Consider the following 23,955-nt stretch of genomic DNA (forward strand, 5'->3'; position numbering starts at 1 on the left):
GTAGCAAGTTCCCCAGCCTTGCTAGATTATCTCCCAAATAGGCTCCGCATGCACCCACCAGGTGCGCATTGAAAGATCTTTTATATAGCTTTAAAATTAGTTTTCTTGTGCCTTTCAACGGAAAACTGGTGTTTTTTGAGGTTAGGGTGCAACATGCAATACATTCAATCTAGAAAATGAGAGCAGGAATTTCGTTTCCCTACCCCTTTAACCGTAAAGAGAAAACGACGGGGCAGATTGAATGAATAAAAAAGTGCAGAGCTTTCAAACATGATCTTGGAGACAAGGCGCACAGGATTCTTTTCGGCGGGTTCGTTCCACGACTTGACGGCGCGGAGAGCGGTGTGCATGAGCCCTTTTGAGCCTGGGGTATCAATCATTCTATGAAAGAATTCGTCCCCGTTTGCGGGTGGAGTAACGGAAATGAGTCGTGTGAGGTGTATTCCTTATAATAAAGCATTTGTTTATAACATTGGTTGCTTGTTTCGATTGTGTAGGCGCCTTCCTTTTAATAACTATCCGTTCAATTTCTTTATCCATTTACATCACTCTCTATTTTCTACAATTAACACTTTCTAGCCTTTCTAAACCGCCTTTACCGCCACTGTATAGTGTGATCCTCTCCCACGCAGTCTCTGCATTTGCCTCGATGTATTTGTCGTTTTTTCCGGGGGACTGATGGTCGAGGGTGTCAACGCCCTGCAGATCGGGACGCGTTTAACGAAAGTTCGTGCTCCAGAGCCCAGGAATTAGGTGTTCAATCCCGACCCCTGCCTGTTATGATCCGAATCTGCATCGTACCAGCGGGCCGTTCAGTATGACGGTTGCCGCTGCGTGATGCATGCTAAAGACCGCAGTCATAGCCTCCTATATACTGACAAAGCCTGGCAGATCACCACGAGAAGCGGCTGCCGAAATGGAAAAGGTGAAGCGGCAGCCGACGGATGAGTGGAGAGCCACGTGACAGGCGCCCCCCCCCCCCCCCCCCTTTGCGGTGAGCCGCTGAAACATACTTCTTCTGAGTGATGAAGTGTGTTTCGGGTCCTAGTAGCTGCAAAAGCTGTGCGCTGACGTCCAACTTCCCCGAGAAATGGCTCTTTGATGCTCTGTGCTACCAAATTCTCGTGCTCCAAATCTGCGACCGGGCACACTATGGCTCCATCGTTTAACTGCCAAGTTTCGTGAGTATAGAGGAGGCTATACCACAGTCTAGCAGTGCCACTGCACCAGCTAAGTTTCTTATTTACAACGGAGACACCAAAGCCGGCTTGCTAGAGACAGTATCTCAGCTGAAACTTGGTGAAAAAGAGCAGTGCGAAGGGTGGTGCGCGCGAGCGGCTCGAGACGTGGCTTGTGTCCCGCTCAGGTCGCGCGCTGGATTTGGCAATGCTTTCGTTCCCCAGTTTCAGCTAAGACTCTGTTTCTAGCAAGTCTGCCCCGGTGCTCATCGTGGCCGTCAAACTTCCTGCCGTATAAACATACACGCAACGTAATTATCCTGTTATCCTGAATCTGTTATCCTGAATCGCAATTATCCTGTTATCCTGAATCTCTTTCCTACACATTTTTGAGGCTCGCTCATGTTCGGCTTCAAGGTGACTCGTCTACAGTGGGCTTTTTTGAAAAAGCTATTGGCACCGAATGTTTTGTGTACACTTGCAATTGCTTTGAAATGATCTCTAGATATCATCCTCAAAATTCAAAGCTGCGTAGGTGCAGATTTAGAAGAAAAAAAAAAAAAACAATTTCTAGAAACAAGAATTTAAAGCTCCATCGTGTGCCAACGAAATTGATGGCAGAATGGTACCCTCCTTGCCAAAGCGCTTTACTCTACAGGGTGTCACAAAAAAAAAAAAAAGAGATAGTTTTGTTTACCGCAAAAATAATCTAGGCGTCGCCGAACGCTCATTCTCCACCCAAAGGTAGCGCTAGAGGTCACAACCAGATGCCAAAATTTCAGCCCGATCCGGTATCTTATTCAAAAGTTATGTGATTTTCTGAAAATTTTAAAGGAAAAATAGCGGCCAACGGAGTTTTCGAGTACATGGGGCTCTATGGGCAACAGAAACCGAAAACGGGCAAAAATGGGCTCCATTCTCTCATTGAAATAAAAAAAAAAAAATCCCTTATACCTTTTGAATAAGGTATCGGATCGGGCTGAAACTTTGGCATCTGTTTGTGACCTCTGCCGCTACTTTTGGGCCGGTATTTTTTTTGTGACACCCTGTATTTATAATTTTTTTTTGAGCCAGTAAAAGTTTGTAAGCTGTGATCTGTTGTTAAACTTTCTTGTTACTCATAGATGGCGTAGACGCTCGCCCACCTACCGCGTGCCTCTTTCTCTTTGCGTACCATGTATCCATTTTCCGCAAGCGGACGGCCCCGCAATATATATAGTTTTTTTTAGCAACGTTTTGCAATCGCTTCCGGGATCTAAATTTGTAATTTCTTATCTCAAAATCGACAGCGTCGTGTGGTTGCCATCGCTGTAAATATTTGATGACTGCACTAACAATTGTTGCAGACATGATCTATGCGGAAGCTCTAGATATTTTAAAGATCTACGTCATCACAAAAAATAAAAATAAAAGCGAGGAGAAGCACGCCTCGGGACGAGGCCACGAATGTTTGACGACCGCGTCCGCGTACTAAACATTTTATTTTTGCCTCTGCACTTTTCCAGCTTATTACCTGTTCGAAAACTGCTTAGTCACTGGACTGTGAATGTATGCGGTGCGTTGATGTTCCGGAGAAGACTGTGCACCCTCAAATTGCCTTGAACGGCACATTTGGCGAAGATGGCAGCACGCAGCAGGCGATTATTGGCATTGCCGATTACGCCATCAAGAAGCGTTCGACAAAATACTAAGCATCAATGTTGGGGTTTTCAGTGGCTGTGTTATATTGTCCGGTATTACTCAACTTCGATTATCTTGCATCAGGTTTTTCATAAATTGTTAGTTTGTCTAAAACTTTAGTTCACACAATAAATTATGATTCTAATTCAGTTTGACTACTGCAGGCAGCGCGCAACTTTATTGAACGTGTATTTTAGTATGTATCTTTTTTTCTTTTTCTGGAGTACTATTTACCCACCTTTGGAACTTATCTTGAGAGTTCGTGTATACTTTGAAGGGAATTGTGCGTCTGTTCAAGGAATAGTGAGAAGAAAAAACAGCCCACCTGATGCGATCCACACGGCATTCCATCCGGAGCTCCTTTTGTCGTTTCATGAAACTGTTTGTTGTAATCTGGGCAACAACTAGTTTTACAGATATCCAGGGTCTTCGAATCTTCTCTCGCCTCTGATGGCTTGGTAAATTAAATGAAAAAATTGAAATCAGAAAAACTTGGTTATAGGTATTTTCTAATTGATGTCCTGTGAAAAGCTTTGCCTTTGAGCTGGTTCCAAACGAGTATTTTGAGATATTTCGAAATAATTCACATAAATAGTAGCTTTAGATTATACGCATGTTCAATATATAAAAAAGAAAAAAAAACAGCTTGGAGAGTAATTTACTTACTCAAACTGTTATGTACACGCACTATCGCTTTATGCGCATCAGTAATGAGCATCTAATAATCACTGTATCTGAGCGTATGCTGCGTATACGGGTGTTTTAGCGAAATCTATCAAAAATCCCTAAAAATAGGGTGGCTAAAAAAAAGATTATATATCTACGGAGACAACCTGCCAGCGACAACGGACGCCACAATTTCAAGAAACAAACTAATTAGCTAAATCATTAGATAAAGTTCAGTTATTAACTTTTTAAGTAGTGAGAATAAGCATATTGTTTAATAAGAAACCTGCTAAGTATATTCGAAAACCAAATCAACTCATTTTAGGAAGATATAAGATAGTGGCAGTATTTTAAGGCGTTCCAAAAAAAAAAGTTGAATATTGACGCGTTTTTCCAGCACTTAAACTAACGCTTTTAAGGCACTTTATACGGCCAACAAAAATAGGTAAAATCGGCCGACATATCCAAATTATGAAAACATCTAAAACACGTGGTTCCATAACTACAAACGCAAAGGTTTTTTCACGGCTTCTTTTAGATATGGGATAAGTCACAATAACTACTAACTAAATTGTGTCTATAAAATTACAGCTGTGGCGCCAGATACAGGCAGGAAGTTGAACGGAGCGGGCGTTCTTCTATCAACGTCTGTGGTGCCATAAGCAGCCAGGGTCTCGGCCCCATGACCAAAATTAATGTAAGGCTGACTTCAAAAAAAAAAAAAAAAAGAATTTCGGAGAGATATTAAGTAACGTCAAGCTTCCGATTATTTTGAACGGGCCCTTCCTCTACTTATTTTGTCTTGCAGCAAGACAGCTGCACGGTGCAGACGTCCAGTCCAGCTTCAATATTCCAGTCAAACCGCAGTCTTGTGGCCTTTTGTCTGTGCTCCAGACATCAATTTTTACTTTCTACTTTGTGCTTGGTGATGTCAAATAAACTTTTTTTTATATGATTTACATTGATATACGTAAAAAAAAGATGGAGGACTTGTGTATTGCACACCTTCAATAGCCCGCGAAGTCCTCGAACTTGATCGTAGAAAATATCTGGGGATTGATGAAAAAGGGCCTGTCGAAGCTTCACCTGCACCGCGCTTGCTATGAACAGCTTTGGACCGCTGTCTTCGAAGGATGAAACGTAGCAGCGAGAGAGCCTACAAATGTTTGTGATAAGCTCTCTAGTCATCTCTTCCGAGATGCTTGGGAAAAGTTTTGAAATCTGGCTGTGAAGCGACACGTTACTGAAAACGAGGCTTTAGAGTCCTGGATAGCATGTGCTTATATTTATTATATTGAAATGTGCCTTAACCATGAGGCTGCTTCGACGGGTGTTTTTTTTTTTCTTTATATCTTTTGCTACTCAACGAAATTAATAAAATATAACCTAGCATTGCCCACTTTGAGTTCGAGAAAACAGCACAAAATCTTGAGTAAAAAATAACCTCACAGTTAGCGAGCAATAAATTTGCAAATAAAAAAAGAAGCTTATCATATACCATACGATTAGCTATGATAAACAGTTTACATCAATGTTTCACGCACGATGCTGACAAGGAAACGCGCGATTGTCATTGGCATTGTTGCAAAGTCAAGATTTAAAATTAGAAATGCGGACAAAAAGTTCCGTACACCCCGGTGATATCGAGATGAGTAGCTTCCAAAAGCCCGGTTCTCAGGGGGAGACAACGCTCGAAACGCCCCGTGCGGGTGCTTCAAGTGTACGGCTTATACCAGTGACTAGATGTAAAAATCTAAGCAGAGGCCACGGCACCTAGAGTCTAGTTCCTCACAATGAGAGGACATAAAGCGCAGCGACTATGTTTTGCGTGATTGAAGCAAGCTATGTATCACGAAGTGCATCACTGTAGAAAAAGTATATGATAAAAGTATATAAGCCAAATTTATTGGACTTAAACCAAATGGATTTGGTTTAAACCAGGGAAATAATTTCATTCAAATTTACCTAATTTTTTTTATTTCAAAATACTTCTTCTGTATTAAATGTCTTTCTAACCTGTCAAAAGGATTTGTTTTTAATGCGCCGGTCTCAGGCAGCAGTGTACAAAAAGAAAGTCGCGGTAAATGGAGGTACGTTTTAAGGCAATTATTAACCTTTCATTGTTTATCAGGGTTTAAATAAAATTTGAAATAACATAATTTTTTTTTTGCGACTTAACAATCCCCAGACGCTTTCTAGATCAGGATCAGCTAAATGTGTTAGTCAGTGAAATAAGTCTATTTGCTTGAAAACATCGGAAAATCAATACCTAAGCAACTTTTGAATTTAAATACAGAAAATACCCATGGAAACAATTGCGACCGTTTTTTTTTTAATTAATTGTTGTGAAAGCATTCAGCCGAAGTATTATCTGGCCATTGCTTACGCTTCTGTGGTCTGCCATAAACAAAATATGAACGTTCTCTAGGCTGCATCAAGAGGGAGGAGCAGCAAAATTATTAACCAACATAGAATACTGGCTTTTGAGTTCGAGCACAACTCAAAGCGCTAAATGCGGTTTTTACGATCTCGTAAAAGCTAGCGGCAAGATCAGGGGCGTCAAGCGGGCTATACTGCCGATGCCAGATTAACATTAGACGCATCGGTCTCTCTGTCTGTGTCTGTATTTTTGAAAATCTCTCTTCGTTCCTTCATGTGTGTGCGTGTGCGTGTGTATGCACGTACACTATTGTTTTTCTCTCCCGTCCTGTTTTGCTTACAATAGTGCTCCCGTAACTGACGAACAAAGTATATTTGAGAAAATAATGTCAACGCTGCTCTTTGCCAAGAAGAGCACTACTTTTTACTTGTTTGAAGCTGAATCTCAAAACTTATTTTGATGGCTAGAACAAATTTATGCACGTAAAAGAATCAAAATTTGTTCAAACGGTAAATAAATGTATATTTTCAAGGCTATTTTTCTACAAAGGAATTATCTAAATAATTAGAAAAGGTTTGCTGTAAATTAGGATTAAATCATCTTGATTTTATTTTTCACTCCCTATACCGACTTAAACTTGGCATTTGTAGGCAAAACGGTAGTCTCGATTTGGTAGCCAGAGCTTTTATTTTGCTGGCTTTGCTCACAAAATGAAGATAGCTTCACAATATGCATAGAAAACCGCCAGCGCGCTCTTCACATATTTTGCGAAAATATTCTTTCTTCTGCCATTACTGCTTGGCTTTTATTGTACCTGTACTACTATTACAACTCCTAGCACCTGTAGTAGTACAAATTTGCGCCATGAGTTTTTGTCCGTTTTCTTTCTCGAGTTTCTGAACAGGCAGCACAAACTCCAAGCCATGTCGTAGTTTAACGTTCAGTTGCACCTGAATGTTTTCCGGCGTACTTCAGTTTTTAAAAAAATAAAATCCTGCTGCCCTGTTTTAGACTGGCAAGTGCTTTGGTTCTGTTGAGGGACACAGAAATTGTTCCCGTGAAAGAATCTATAGGCGGTCCCTCATCCCACCTGTGTATTATTTTTTGGGTGTTGCGCACTGTTGTTTCATTATACGAGTAAAATTACTTTGCATACAATTTAGTTCAAGATAATGTTTTCCGAAGTAATTAATTGTATCTATATATGCATTATTATGAGATAATCGCCAAAATATCACCTATTGTTAGTTATCGGGAAAGTGATACGCCCGTAACTTCTTTTCTGATAGAAATTAATCCTCTTATTCACACATTTGAAATATAATACGTAGCCCTATTTATTTTACTTAATTTTAGACTTCCTCCGCATCTGAGTATTGCAATTTGATGTTCGCAATTTTCTATAATATTGGGTAGAATCTGTTTATGTTAACAAAACTAGGTTACAACCATAGGAGTTTCCAGTCTTGGTATTTTCTTGCCGAACACTTCAGTAAAAATAACAACTGCAAAAGAGTTGTATCTTTGGAGACTAAAACTGAGTAAAATAAAGTGACAGCCTAGTTGGTCATTCCTGACTTTCGGGAATAGGGCCTCTTAGTATGTATGTAGTTTCGAATGAATAAAGTAGATCCTGTTTACATTGAGACAAAACAATCTTTCGAGTGTGAAGACCAGAAACTAATAAAGCTATTGAAAAAAGACTATTACTGTTTAACGCTGACCCATGAGGTTAAAATCAAGGCGCTCTAAAACTTTGATTGTGTACATTTCAAAACGTTTATTTGCATCTCGCTCATTCTTTCCCACCATTTGAGAAAGCAACTTGACGAAACCAACGACCCGTCAAGCTATCCTACAGCGTTTCTCCCGGCCTCCTCGATCTTGATCGATTCATTTGAAAACAAATGCATAATTGTGTTACATTGCTATTTTTGAGCTACTACTCTGTGTCTAAAGAAGACTATGCACTTGATCTACTTTTTTTTAGATGAAAGTACTAGTTTTAAACTCTTCAGAAATTTTGTTAATTTGCAAAACTGATACTGTCATGTCTAAATACATCGCTTGAAATAGGAGCACCACACAAAACAGTACACTTTGGTCTGCGTCTGTGCCTGTCGTTGGCAGTGTGAGGCAGGATCTCTTCATTTTTGTCAAGAACGAAGCTATGCCTTCAAAGTTTACATATTAACATGCACCACTAAAATTTCTATCAAATAAAAATCGAAATATCTAGTTTTTTCACCGGCATTTCATTTAAACATTATCAATACTTATTGGTTTAAATCTTACATGCAATCATATACACCAAGCATTATGCGCCTTTGGGAAAATACTGAAATTACTCAAAGGAATAGGAAATAGCAATTGCGCAAACAAGAGCGAAATTTTTTGAGGACCTAAAAATATTCTTCCTATCAACCCTGTAAAGTTTAGGATAATTATAAATCCTAAACGAGCGATAGACACCCGCTTGCTTTAGTTAATGATCACGTTTTAAAAATTGGAGATAACAAAAGCGCACAATTGTTGAATACATTTATAAATTAGTAGCTGCAAACTTGCAAAATGATATCAAACTGTTCAAATTGACATCATGTTTTTCGCCTTCATGAAAGCGATTGATAGAGTTCCTTATCAGTGCCTCATTGAAAAACTAACACTTATTATAATTTATCCATCCATAAATAATGAAATCACGAAGTTCCTCGAGAATTGCTCCTACTACACTTTCATTAACAACAAGATGCCTTCTAAGTTACCTTAAACGTAGTATAGTCCAGTAGTGAATCGTTTAGGCCTATTATCATTTTAACATATGAATGACTTAGCAAATATAAAATCATCCCTGTGCGTTTTTCTGCAGATGACTGCGTCAGTTAAATATCGATCGCAAGCCCAGATGATCAAGTTGCGCTTCAAAACGACCAAACATTACCGAACAGTAGTTTCATGAGTGACAGATGAGCATCAACATGAAAAAATTCAAGTTAAAAACGTTCAGAGCAGTGCCACCTCCTGTAACCTAGTAGCATTAGCATTGGTCACTTCACATTAGAAAAGTATTTAAGACTTCACCTCAGCAGCGACAAAAAAAAAACAACCACATTAGGGAAATGATTTTCAAGTCTAGCCGCGCACTTAGGTATCTAAGAGTGAGCTTTACTTTGCTATACAATAATTAAAAAATGTTATCCTAGACGACCCTCTGGGGTCACAATTGAATATGCATCATCAATCAGATCGCCATTTCATAGTTATCGCACTAACGAAATAAAAGCATAAAAGTAGGGCATTAAAGGAACACTGAGAGAGTATTTATGCTCGCCAAGTTTTTCTTTGAGCATGCAATATGAGAGCACAACTTCCCAGAACACAATTTGCAGCTCGAAATCCGTTTCCTTTCCGCCAGAAAACCGCGGATCGAAAACTGGCAAGTGTAGATCTCGCTCACTCCATTCTCCGGGGTCACGTGCGGCTGTTTATGATTTAGGCGAACACACCGAATATAATGAAAGCCGTGGGTCATTAAATGCACACACTCAATAATAAAAAAAATAAAGAAATCGGACGTCCATTTTTTGTAGTTTCAAAAGAACTGGAAATTTGTTGATTAAAAAAAAAGTTGCTCAGAGAAGCGGAAGCACTTTGTGCATTACTTGCGTAATTCTCAACATGGCGTTGAAGGCTGGACGACTGAACAAAGCGGCAACTAAAGGCCGATTTACACAACGGACCAATTCACGGAGGATTGATCACGTGACGACATGTCCGCGGTTCGTCCGTCTCCCAAGCGCATCCACACGAAGGATATGACGAGCAGACGCCAGCGAGGACGGACCGAATCTGTTCTGTTCGCCACCCCACATTGCCGCGAAACTCCAACAACGCACCTTGGCGCGTTTGTCCAAGAGAGAAATCGACGTTTGCCACCGTGATAAAGAATCATATGCCGTTGTTACAGGCAGGTCGAAACAAAACACCGTGATTGGCTTCGCGCGAAGTGCCATATAGCTTTACTAATCCAAGGCATGAGAGTGGCACAGGCATGGTTCTGCTGGGGAGGGGTTGGGCGTGTAGAAGCGAGGAATTTCTGGGCCCACGGAGGGACGTTTGGAGATGCTTTCATGCACTCCGTGCTCGTGCATAGCACTCAAGCACACCGTAGATAGGAGAAATCTCTTGGTCGGTAAAAACCTGATTGGACGTGCAAGAATTATCGCGGCGTGCTAGACGAGTTTTGACGGGAGATTCTTCACACGGACCCGGAGGAGTACCGGAACTTGCGTCGCGTGAGCCGAAAAAAGCTTCCGCCATTTCTTTCACTCGTGTAACTAGGAATCGGGCGACAAAGGAAATCAGAAAAAACAAACAAAGGTGAACGTTGTACCGTTGTCAAACTAAACGCTTTTCAATTCAATCTCCGCCAAATGTTCGGGAGTTTAAAAGGCGTTCAACTTTATGAGCTCCCGCGTCAACGGTGGAGCAACACCTCCTAGACAGCTTTAAAGCCTGCGCGTTACGTCACATGACGTCCCATTCGGGAGTCCCGCACCGGACCTGATTGGATGCGAGTGCCGCGTCAGCGTCCGCGTGGGACTATGATAAGAAACGAGCCCCACGTGAACGCTGATGCGGCACTCGCATCCAATCAGCGCCCATGCCGGACTCCCGGACGTGACGTGATGTCACGTGACGCGCAGGCTTTGCTGTCTAGGAGGTGTCGGGACGAGGCGTGGATCACAGGAATGGGTGATGTGTCGGTCACGTGGTACGCGGTCAGCAGGCGAAAATCGCGATTCGGTCTGTCGTGTGAATTGGCTTTGAGTGGTGGCGGCGAACGACGAGCGTGAGACCTCTACTTCAGAACAGTTGTTGGCGGTACCAGCGAATCTGTCTAGCTTCATAAGAGAAATCCTTTGCATATCGAAACAATTAGGGTTTATTACGTACAACACGCCCGACATCCAAGCTGATTCCCAGGAAGACGTCGCCGATTCGTCGCCTCTTCTCCTGCCCGAACGCACAACGATTGTCTCACGAACAAGATTTAGCAAGAGTTTGAGAAACGCTGAAAGGTCGAACACGAAGTTCCTCACTTTTGCGATTTTCGTGCGAGGTGCGGGTTTTTCGTCTGCTTTGCACGGCCGGAAAAACGAAGGAAAGAAAAAAGGAAAAAAGAAAGCGCGGTAACAGCGTGCTGAGATTATTATGTTGAAGATCGATTTGAAATACTATAGAGGCAAACCAGTCATAGAAGAAGTGCAGAAAATATCTAGACCCGGGCGCAAGGTTTATTCAGCGGTTGGTGATTTAGAAAAAAATGTCTGGAGGTTTAGGGGTAGTTATAGTTTCAACCTCTAAAGGAGTTATGTTAGAATAACACCCGGAGCAATGACAAAGATTTAAAAAGTTGGTGCAATCATTTTCTAGAAATAACTGGCAAGATAACAAACAGAAGTAAAAAATACCAGCTAGTGCAGAATTTACCTACAGAGATATAAGGCTCTTCTGGAGACATACCTGCGATATAGCCTAGCACTGTAAAGTTAACTACAGATGACGAGCTTAAAGCTTTATCAAATGCACAAGATACTGAGTGTGATACCGCACTAGACCCAATTGAGGGATATATATTAAAGGCTCAAAACATCGTGAAGATGATGACATGGAATTGGATTTATTTGGTAATAAATTAGAGTCTGATTCGGACCTAACTTCAGACTTCTGAGGAAAAGGATGGTTCAGGCCGGGGGGGGGGGGGGGGGGGGGGGGGGAGGGGGCCAGCCTAGGAGTCTGGCAGTAGGTAACGTAAACGGTAGCTTATTAAGCTTGCGAAATAATGTTGCCAGAGAGAACCTGCTAAAAAGCTTAATTCCACTCATGAGATATTACAAGATATGAGAGGCAGGTGTAGCCACGTCACTTCCGGCAACCCTCTCCTTCTCTACGTTTCCTCTTCCTCCCCAGTCCAGTTTCGATTTCGGTTTCCAGCAGTCGCGTTCTTTAACTTTAATTAAAATATACGTGACGCGGTAGAAAATACTGATTGGAGAGGTTTCTGACACCATATTAAATCGCATGGCAAAAAGTAAAGCAAAAACAATTTTGGGGTGTCAGTGTCCCTTTAATGGGGTATCCACACGAAGGAGAAACCCGCCCCTTTCCTCCGCGGAGCTCGCATCACGTGAGACATACGCCATCCCTTTTTGACGCCTCGCGCCACCGTTCTCCTCCGTGGCGGAGGCGCGGAGGCTTCGTACTCTTAGCATGAGAGCTCCGCCGGTGCACGCGGCGGAGCCGGGGACGGAGTTTCCCGGGTTGTTGACGTCACGACCTCCGTCCGCGGAGTTCTCCTTCGTGTGGATACCCTTTAAGGTGCGCTTTATATTTTTTAGATTATCCTTCATATGGCAGCGTCACGTCATTTCATAATTGTGCGGGCCTCCAAACACTTCCTTTGAGAGATAAGTTTTCCTGACTACTCCTTCCTTATAAGATATATTATTACCACCCGAAGAGGAAAACGGTACAATTCCCAACACCCCGAACCGAATTTCCCCCCGAGTTGACAGTGAGTGTGAAATTAAATATATTTGTGCATCTTTTTTTGCAAATACAACACTACGGCTGGCAATTGCGGAACGGAATCTCTCGCCAATTAGGGCTGTTACAAAAGCGAACAAGCTAAATTGAAAAAAAAAAAAAAATGCTGACTGTCTTTTGTAATTATAGTAGTCGGAACGAAAATTGTATGAAGAGCTCTAATTCAGTGTTTGTCTCACATATATGCCCATACGTGGATCGTTTTTAGAGTTTTTGTTATGTATTAGATTATTTAACAATTGCAGTTTTTGAAATTACGCCGGCTTGCGTTGCGGCATAGGTTCAAATCTAATTGTTCATTACCATTTACTCGAAGAATTTAAATAATTATTGTGTAATACGCCGAGACGTGCCCTCAAGGGATATATATATATATATATATATAAACACTTTTTTTTAGTTCAGAAGTTCTATAGAACGAGGGGTGGAAAGTAATAGTTTAAAAATGCGCTAAATACAATCTTACCAAATTGAGTAGATTGCTCTCACTTTCTTCGGTAATATTCTTGCATGGCTCCGTGCAGTTAAAAAGTGTATACGGTGTTCTCTCTGAAGTGGATATCAGGGACATGTTCAACTTGTAGCATGGCGGTAGGCTGTCGGCAAAGATAATACGAGTCGCGCACGTTAGCAGATGCGATAAGAGAGAAATTTGCGGCAGCAAAGTTTATTAATTACGAACTTAGAAAGGTATTATGCAATTAGTATATTATTAGTGGCGTAATATTATTATTTTAATCATGCGCTCTTAAAACCTTCGAATAGTTCGAAATTCGCTGACCTCAGCAAGCAATGCACGGACCTCATTCCCATCAAAAGATACAAGCATGCGTGGATATCCTGGAATATCCTGTTTATCTAAAGGGTTAAAATCGTCAACGTAAGTCTGCCCGCGAAAATCGGGTTTAATTTAAGTTTCGCAGGAACCAAGAGTATACGCAGTATACGTATGGTGAAATTTCGGTGGTAAAATAACTTAAACTAAATGAAATAATAATTTACATTCGCAATGCATAAGAAAATCTTACATAAATCGTCACAGAATTGTTCAGTCATATGAAGACGCGTGTGACGTTTTTGCCATCCGTACAAAAGGTGGATTTTATTCACGGGAATTATGGAATACAAGCAATATATTTGCTTTTTGTGACCCATCATTTTTTTTAGCCTTTGCTCTAAATTATGATATTATGATTACTTTACATCTTAAGTTATTGAAATATGTGGGGATGAATGGCCTTATCTACCATTTCAAAACTCTGATGACGTGCTAACTATTAAGGCGCTGTTAAGGGCTCTCTATAATCCGGGGGGCATCCTGTTCTGAGTCAGCAAGGTGCGCTTAGCTGGGCTTTGCTTGTGGACGAAGTCGAGGGAATCGCAGGCGAGTTTTACGGCTCCATGCCTCTTATTTCGCTGCCCGGAACTGTGTGCGAACATCCCGAAGAAAAATATTCAGAGTTCCAAAATAGCGAAAGTTTTGCTTTGGATCGTGGATTAAAGTGAATTTTGGATTTTAAAATAGGGTTGCCAAACGCAACTCTCAAAAGATTACGCGTGATCGCCGAGAAACCGCCAACCGCCTCTCCCTGTGTCTGAACGGGGTCACTCGCGAACCGCGTCTGCAACCGCTTCGCGAACGTGGATCAGCTTCCAGTGTGAATTCGCCATCACCGTGGCCAGCGCAGCAAGCGCCGAGCACCACTGGCGGCCGCGCCGAATATGTCGAACTATATCAAGCCATTTAAACTCCAACATAAGGCTCGCACGATTGAGCGCGTGGCACAATGAGGCTACATTGACGACGAAAAGCAGACACTCTAGACTAGAGGCCGGCGTCCTGACGCAGCCGACGCGATCGGCCGCATTCGACGAGCGCAGTCGTCGTCAGCGCGGAGATGGGTTCGCAGTCATTTCACGCCGGCTGCGTCGAAGCCGTGGGATGAGCACGCATTTCTCGCGGGGTTGCCGGGCAGCAGCTGCATGTGGAAAATGGCGGCACATTATCCCGACACGACCAGCGGAAAGCCTTGAAGCCATGCTGGAGGGGACGGCCACCGTGCTCGAGAAGCTGCTCGAAGTTATACGGCAACATCCCTGTGTCTCTTACACGAAGTGTAATGACTATAGAGACCGAGGAAAAAATTGCAAAGCTGTTTACAACTCCCTGTAACGCCGAATTAGAGAGCAGCTCTTGAGGAGGAGTAGGGAAGGGTACTGAGGGGGAGGAGGAGGGAAGGGTATTAAGGGGAGGGTAGACACCTCCTCCTCCTTCTCCTCCTCCTCCCCTCATTCTTCAATATCCTCCGGGGGGTCACGCGACCTTGGGAGGGGGTCACGTGACCCTGGAAGGGAGGGGTCAAATGACCATGGGGGAGTCACGTGACATGGGGGGCACGTGATCTAAAGGGTCACGTGACCTGGGGCCACGTGACCTGGAATCACGTGATCTGTGGGCCACGTGACATCGAGGGGTCACGTGACCACGGGGGTCACGTTACCTTGGGGTGTCACTTGACCTTGGAGGCGACCTTGGGGGGGGTCACGTGACCTCGGGGGGCGTCACGTGACTTTGGGGGGTCACATGACCTTGGGGGGGTCACGTGACCTGGCGGTTACGCCGACGGCGACGCCGCTCAAGCCGGAAACGTGCCCCTAAGAGCTGCGCTCTAAAAAGAAAAAGCATCGGAACGATTCGGGAGCAAATTGGCATCGACACAGTTGAGATGTTCGCACCGACTGCGCTTGCGGCGCAGGAGATGCAGACGCAGTGCCATCGCCATCTTTCTGCGTGCTGGGTACATCCAGTTCCCCCCCCCCCCCCCCCGACACACACACACACAAAACCCAACGCTTACAAAAAATAAAAGAAGAGAAAATTCCGAAGACACCTAAGCACTTCTTATGAGCTGTGAAAGCGAAAGCATGCTGCCTGCGACCTATTGCTTTAAACTCGCGTTGTCGAAGGGCCTCCACCTCTTGCCGCCCGAGACGCTTTGGATCGCGATCCGCTGGCGCCTCCCGACAGCCAGACTTGTACACGTTACTGAAAAATAGTAAGGAATTACATTTACAATTACTCGAGGCTAAATTGTAATTTATTACAATTACAATTTCCCTCCCATGGAAGTAACTGACCGTTACCCCAAAAAGTAATCCGTTACTTTCGTGGCGTTACTTTTAACATTATTCTCCTCAAGTAAGAAACAAAGGGACGAGGGTTATTCAAGTTCTTATTCTTGCCACCTGTTCCATTTAATGACCTTGAGTAGTTTGAGCAACAGCTCGCTCTCGAAAATCTCGTCAGACATTTTGCGTTATTTCTTTTTCAATATGTCGACCGCTACGCTGAACACCATTTGAGCTGAGGCACTGGAGGGGAGTGCAATGTTGTTCCTCACGAATACTTCATGCTCTGCATTGAGCTTTTTCAGCGAAGCAAGGGAACTACTATTTACCTCGAATCTAGAACAAAGCTTCGTCGTTGCAGCTGTTGCCTGCTATTCGAGAGATTTAGTAGATCCTTCCAATACCTTCGATAGCCGCGATAACGGTACCAGATAACGATATGATGCATACGCAAAGACGGCGGTGAAGTATCGGATATCATTATCGGAGTCATCGGACCGATCTACAAAAATTCTCCATTGTTTAAATCGCGAAACTGTAGAAGTCATCAATAGCAAAACATAATTGTAACAGTAAGGTGATAATTAAATAATAAATAAGGTTTGGCTCGATATTCTTCTTCCTTTGGTTCTGAACAGTTCGAGCCTCACTGGAGATGTTGGGCAATAAAAAAAAAATGTTTCCAGTATATAAATATAAGTAATAAAAGAAAAAGGACACTCATAACAACAATTAATTAGAACGTCGATTAAAACAAGGAAATGTAAACGCACGTCTGCCGTGTGTAACTTTCTTGGTGCCATTCAAAAACGCACGGAGCACGGACCGATTACAGTTTACTCCGGTGCTCTCCAGATAGACGTCCGCTGATGCCACGGGCAGCAGAGGGTAGACTACTAAGTAAGCCGCGCTATGGCCCCACTCACGAATTTCACTCTCTTCAAGCCCAAAATATCAAGCCTACGTCAGCCACCATTATGTTTTATTTGTAAAAATATCTGCCTGAGATAAGATGCGTCCTGCTGGGGCAAAACAGGCATTAAATGCCTGAAAAGGAGTACACAGGCAAAACGTCCTGTGTACTCCTTTTCCTCCCGTCCTTGTCGTTTGCGCGCTGTTTCCATTATTTCTAAGCATGAACCAACTCGCCCACATCGCTACTCTGATTCAAAACAGGACTAAGAACAAGAAAGGAAGACTATTGGTGAGGAGATCGAACTATAGGGGGCGCTGCGTTCACCAAAACAAATACCGCCTGCGTGGAAAACTACTCCGGCGTCCCAGTGTGCTGCCGTTGGCTGCCGTGTTGTCTCCGCGTTCCCTGCAGGTTTGTTGGAATATAGTACGCTCTTGTTGCGCACCGCAGTGCTCAGTGCATGCTTTAGAGCCTGAAATCAGTTATCACCGCTTTTCTGCCGAAAAAAACAAACAATTCAAATCGCAGTGGATAAGTAAGAGTAGGGAAGAACTTGAGTGCCGTCGACGTGGTGTGATCGTCACTTCTCAAGCGATGTCTTCCAAACAAATTACGCTAATGGACGAGGCATGTACGCGCGTAAATTACGCTTGCATCGACATCCGTTCAAACCGTACATTGTATTTCATAGGTAGTCGATATTCTGCCGGCAGCCGGCACAACAAACCGAGCAAAAAATAAAAAAATTGGCCGGTAGTTGTTTTTATTGGGTTTCGTGTAAAAGGAATAGTCAAAAGAGGAACTTACGTTGCGTGAGTAACTGAGTGGAAAGGTGTCCGTTGCACGTGCCGTGGGGCCCAGGTTCAAATCAGGGTAGAACTTTTTTTTTTCCTCGTGAAACCCTTGGCGATTAATATTGATCTTTTTTAGGATAATCATTGCCGTTCGAAACTCCCCGCAATTTTATTTTCTCTCGAGTGGTAGTGCCGGCTGCCGGCAAAATATTCCCACCTTATTTCACGACAGGGCACAAAATGATGTTCTTGATACGGAACACCGTTCCGTCGGAGTATCTTCCGAAGGAATCACGCGACCGGGTAGTGAGGCTTCGGAAGCCACCGAGAGGCACTGCTATCATTTGATCACTATTTCATTTAATGCTAGCTTTTACACTGGAACATATTAGGTAGCAGTATCAGTTCGATATTGTGATATTTACGCAATTGCGTGAATCATTTTGCGATTCCTATAATTTCGATTGAGCAATGCAAATGTGTGTATGACTAAGGCCTCGTCGTGCAGAACTCATTGATATTTCATCGTGAACCGTGCACCTTTAAATAACCGATAAATTAAACTGAAAAAGACAACTTCTTACATTTAATTCCAATATGCAGTCTAATTAGCCACATTCTACGTTATAATGTTCACCAGTGTGTTCTGTATTACGCTGCGCTCGGTCACGTTATCAGATTTCAGTACGTCCTCGCCTTCAACGAGGCACCTGTTGCTCTCGCCGATGTGGCTGCTGATCGTTGCAAGGGACATGGACACTGAAAAGCAATGCGTGTGTTTCGTGAATACGGTTTCTCCAAGCTAGGAAGCGCACAAACATCGCCACACAGCGTCAGTCACGCACGACCTGGCGCGCGCAGCCGGAGCAACGCGGCCGATCGCGAGCGCCTACCCGTGGGTTGGTACTTGATCCCAACGAGAATGCGGCTACGTTTAAAGCAAGATGAGACAAGCAGAGACTATGCTACCCCTACGCAGATGCTTTTCGAGCAGATAAATATTATCCACATACCTTTCACGAGCCTCAAGTCCTCGACCTCCATGGCTGAACGAATACTAGCGGCGGGATTGTTATTCCCGCAGAATAGTTCCGACGGCGGTCGCTAGCTAGCGCCACCGTTCGATCTCCCCCCCAATCACCATTTTCTAAGTGCTCGCAAAATGCTGACTCACGAAAAGGGTAGGGTAGACGGAGCGTTGTCACCTGTTGTGACATTATGAAAATGGTCGTGGCCACTATAACCGAGAAGGACATTGTTAGTTATTGTCTGTGCACTTACCTCCTCGAGCTTCTCGAAGAGGCGCACAATCACTTGGTGTCCTCCTCTCCCCGTCTTCGATCGCAAAGAAAAAACAAAGGGACTAAAAAAAGCGAAAATAACTTGCCCCCCCCCCCTTTGTTTTTTTTTTTTTGTTGTAGAATTGCTTATTTAGATTTTTTGACATTGATGTTAGGGTCTAAAAAAAAGATAGATTCAGGGGCTTGGTATTGCAAAAAGAGGCTTTGCGGAACTGAAGAGTGCCAAGCCTCCCTTTGCGCTGGTCGATTCGCGTGACAGTGTCACTGCGTTCGACTTTACAAAAATGAAAAAAACAAAAAAAAACAAACAAAAAACTTCATTTGGAAAGGGGGGAGGGGGGGGGCTGGTTCTGACAAAAAAAATGTAACGGATTACAAGGAATCCGTTACGTGAAAAATGTAAGGGAATCACTTTAAAATTACTCTAGAAAATATGTAATTATTCCGTTACTAAATTACTGATAAATGTAAGGGATTACAAGTAATTTCGTTACTTGTAACGGATTACGTACAAGTCTGCCGACAGCCGAGCGTGGGCTCTCGTGAAGTGGCCGCGCTGCGCTGTGGTCGGCCGTGCAGCCACTCCGAAGTCTGCCCGTGCGGGCTCTGCGGGCTCCGCGGCCAGCCGCTTTTTCTTAGGGGCGGCCGGGCCGCAGCGCCGCCATGGAGAGGGCATCTCTGGGAGCGTTCCATGGAAATACGGCGGGCGAGAGCCAATGGGAGCCTCGTTCCTTGAAACTATGACGCGCGCCAGCCAATGGAATCCTATCCATCAGATTTCTGCTACGGACGACAGGCTTCAAATGCTGATGATGTCGGTTCCCACCATGGGACGGTTAATGCTATCGCATTAAGAAAACACAAACACACACACACACAAAACAAAAACTATCAATGCATTTGGTTAGGATGGAGCACAGCACAGCAGATAGCAGTACTGGAATTTGCGTGACGGCGCCTCGCAGAAAAACGGAAAAGCGCGCGCTCGAGGTAGGGTTCTTCGCATGCGCCGCGACGGCAGTGGGACATCGCAGAAGTTGAAGCAGGTTGAATTGTAGACGGTAAGGTTTTTTTGATGGGCCCAGCGTAACCGGCGTGACGCAGCAGACTTCAGTCAGCGCTCGCATGCGCGCGAGAGACGTTGCACTATAACAGCGCCTTGACGTTTGTATAAAAATACGACCCGCCTGAAACTTCAACTCGCTGGAAAATCTCAAATCTTTTTAGATTTGAGTTCTTTATTTAGAGCAGTAAGCATAAAATTTTCGAACCTCTTCGTTTCCACGTTGCTTCGAAATTTACAATATCGCTTTTCTAGGGCATGAAGTTACATGGATGGTGGAAAATTTGAATCTTTATAAAATTAAAAAAAGGAAATTGTTATTTTTCTAAACGGAACATTCTATAAACTTGTTTTCAAAATCGATGTTTTTAACACTGGATAGTGAATTTCAATACTGCTTAATGTTCTTGTTTTGAGAATATAATTTTTTTCATACACTCTGCCATTTCAAATCAATTTGAATTAATAGATTGGCGCAGCAATAAACCTAAATATAATTGTAATTTCAGATTGAAATTTTGTGATTTTTTCTGAACCTTTTGATAGTTTATTTCGCAGAAATTGTGCGACTTTGATTCACCAACGTAAAAATACCAGTATTACATGTGCGAACAAGACGCCTACTCTCGTGTATTTGTGAAGACCAGTTTTTGAGATGGGTGGTTGAATCTGCACCTGTCATTGCACTCGTCTCTTTCACCGTATTTGATGATTCATAAAGAAATCGAGGAAAAGGCGGCCCACTATGAAGAATAAACCATGCAAAACAATGTAGCTTTATCTGCACTGTAGAAGTTAAACTGATTCGATCTAAGAAATTTCGACTGGGTCAAAATTCAACAGAAGAGCCGAACTGGTTCACGGAGTTACCTTAGGCTCCATATTGTTCCCGTCGCTGTCAACGATTAAGGTTTAGAACGAGTAACGCAATTCGGATAGCGACAGCTCTGGCAAAATGTCTATAGAATAAAAATCTTTCAAGAAGTGAATGTAAGATTTATTGGCGGACAAACTTAATAATATCTTAAGAAAATATGCATTCTCTTGAAATAGGTTTTTATTTTAAAACCCCAATTATACGAGGAAATGCATGCAATCGGCGTGACACAAGTCCTGTAATTCGAATTGGTTATTTGCTAACAGCGATATTGAAATTGAAATAAACGTAGTTAAACGCAATGTTTAGAGCGTTAAAATAGCACCTGGTTAACACACACGAAAACATTGCAACAAAAATGAGAATATTACCTAAGAGACATCAGAGTCCGGTCATCCCACGAGTCTTTGCTGCAATTTGAGAAGGTTGGATACTGGGTGGGTTCACCATTTCTGCTCATCACATGACCATCCTGAGGAGTACACCCCTTCTTATTCCTATCATCGTCCCAGTTAACTCCCAACCTGTAAATAAAACACAGGAAAATACATGTTACCATGTGACCCTTACAGAGTACAGAAAGTGGTCCAGGTTACGTTTAAATGACGAGCGAGGCTCACGAGGAATTTATTGTTTAAACTTGTGAATTAAATGTATAATTTTGCAAGTGATCAAGCATAATAGGGGTGCGTAAATATGCACCATTTCAAAAGACCCAGTAATAATGATGTCAGTTCAGCCTGGTGTTCGTAGACAGCAGTCGTTTTGACTTGACAAGCTGCTCAATATAATGCAGATTGTGTCTCTTCGAATAAGATATATAAAAAAATACAATTTTGGGTTTGTGACGGTTCAATTCTTAATTACACTTTTGCACAAAAAGCGAATAATTCATGACGTTGAGCGTGTCTACTCAAGCATGCGGATTCAATTATGATGTGTCTTCATGTTTAGTATCTTCTATCATTTTATGAACAATATTTAGGGCAAAATGAAAGGCTGTAGCTTGTAGAGATTTTAATAGTATTTATTTCATGTTTACATCCCAAAAACTTATGTAAAAACCTGCAAACATTTTTTCTTGCAGTTATATTCATTATTACTTTATTGTTTATGTGAGCGGTTACTTTTAGAATGTTTTAGAGGTTATTAAGGTGGAGTGACATGGGATTTAATATTTGTAAGAATAATGCTAAATTAATAATAAGCTTTATTTAAGGAGCCCAAAAATAAACACCAGGGTGTCTTGATTGGTGCACCTCCCCAAGGCACTATAAGAGCAATCTATAGAAACGATATTGACTCACAAGTTGGCGATTTGTTGAACTGCAGCGGGAACGCCCGAAAATGTCTTGCCGTCATCCAAGCTAAGTGCCATCCGCCACCTCGAACACACCCCGTAGGCGTATGACGCGGCTGCCGGTAATACAGAGATGCCAGAACATTGCATACATCCCAGCAAAGAGATCCTAGACTGTGCATAGCAGCTTACGAAAATGGATCATTCCAATAACATTTGTCTTTAGAAAATCAATTAAGGTTAATCTATGTTCGTAGATTGCTATGCGAATTACGAAAAGACATATTCGTCACTAATTTCTACGGTCAATAAATATTTTTCATGTGACGATTATGGTTTAACCTGTAAAGGACAACTCAGGTTAGCTTCCTTAATGTCATGTTCGTGCTACACTATAATTTTTCACTTCTTTGCCCGTCTGACCGTAATTAATTAGACGTTTTGCGCAACGCATCTAAACGGATGCTTTGCTAGCTGTCAATTTTGGTGAAAGCACGAATTCGAGAAAATATTTAACTTATATTTTGCTATCTAGAAGTCACCACTAATGCTATTTTTATGTATTTATATTTTTGGTTTTTTCCTAAGCGAACAGAGTGCTTCGCATTAGATTGTTGCTGACTAAAGATGTTATTTGAATTTCGGTAGTATATTGCGGATTGAATATAATACATATCTTTCGAAGATTTGTATGTTTTTCTGACCTTTCGTTTACAACCCTGGAGAGTGCAAAAAGATGAGTGTGAGGTCAGGCAGTTGCACGCCGAGTTTCAAACACCCTTTGTTTATTAAAAATAATTAACAACTTTCTCCTCAACTTTAACCGAGGCACACAAATTTACCTTTTTTTCTTGGGTAACACCGGACAATTGCTGGTCTGAATACTGAAGGTAAAATAAAATGCCACCGTAAGCGTCAAGTGTTCTTTTTTTCTTTGTATAATACCGGCGAAAGATCTTCTTCTTCCTAACGCATCTATAGAATGCGGCCGTCACCATTGTTTCCCTCGGGACACAGTGAATGAAAATGACGCTCTCATTGTTAAAGAACATGGCTACCCTAATTGCCCTCCGCATGGGCGGTAGCGCAAAACTCAGTTTTTAGTTGGGAGTAGCTGTGCTTGTATTGCTGTGAATGACGTTTTGTTGCGAGACTAAAAAACGGCATTCATCTGTTTTATTCTGCTCACAATTGATACAATTAAACCACCATTTGTGCCCTAATCAAGCGAAAAAAATTGCGTGTGCACATAGACCCAGAAAAAAAAAGCTGCGGCTCTTTGAATATTGTAGTTCCTGAAAGATTGTTGAGATCGGTTATGGTAACGATGTTTTAATGACTTTAAATATTTATCTTTGTTTCAAACTAATTTCTAATAAAATTTCATATACATTAAGACGCTTCACACTTAATTTTTTTAAGAATGAATTGACTAATTGATTTATACACCATTGAGGAAAAAACATTTTAAACGAGAGTAAAGATTTGGAATATCAATGAAAGTGGTTGCATAGGCTCATAGAAGTAGTGCTGCATGTAGGTACGTTTGCAAATGGAAGATTATAATATCTACCCGTTCATATTGCAGAGAAAAAAAATTAGTAACGAATGAGCAAGGTTCGTATTCGCGCGCTGCTTCGGGTTGATGGATGGCTTGACCTACTTCGTGAAATTCTTTTGAAATGCACGTCTAACTGATTAACTGTGCGACGAAAATGTTAGAGTTCAAAATAATATGTTTACGAAAGCTCTGCGACATTGTGTCATTTGCCCTTTTTATAAAGCAAGTCTTACCTTTCATCTCCAGTCGCTACGCCATGACAAAGTCAAAAATTTTCTGACTGAAAGTAGTTCTCTCCGTTATTGCGCGCTTACACATGAATGCACAAAAAGGCACACCTACCTTGTTATCAAATAGACGACATCACTATTGTTAAAGAAACTTTGATTAGTTGCCCATTCCGTGAACATTCCGAGAGTGAGGTGTGGGTCCAGAGACCTTCCACTGCTTTTGGTTGTGTTTTTAAACATCTCGAATATCGATTCGTCTTCAGCCTATGAA

At 42.4% G+C, this 23,955-nt stretch overlaps 1 pseudogene; it reads right to left on the reverse strand.

The window, feature by feature from the left end:
* LOC115326975 overlaps nt 1-23,955 on the reverse strand; it is a 67,891-nt pseudogene that overhangs the window by 18,077 nt on the left and 25,859 nt on the right.

Source organism: Ixodes scapularis, unplaced genomic scaffold (genome assembly GCF_016920785.2).
Source record: "Ixodes scapularis isolate PalLabHiFi unplaced genomic scaffold, ASM1692078v2 PGA_scaffold2__306_contigs__length_199485367, whole genome shotgun sequence".
Taxonomy (NCBI): Eukaryota; Metazoa; Arthropoda; class Arachnida; order Ixodida; family Ixodidae; genus Ixodes; species Ixodes scapularis.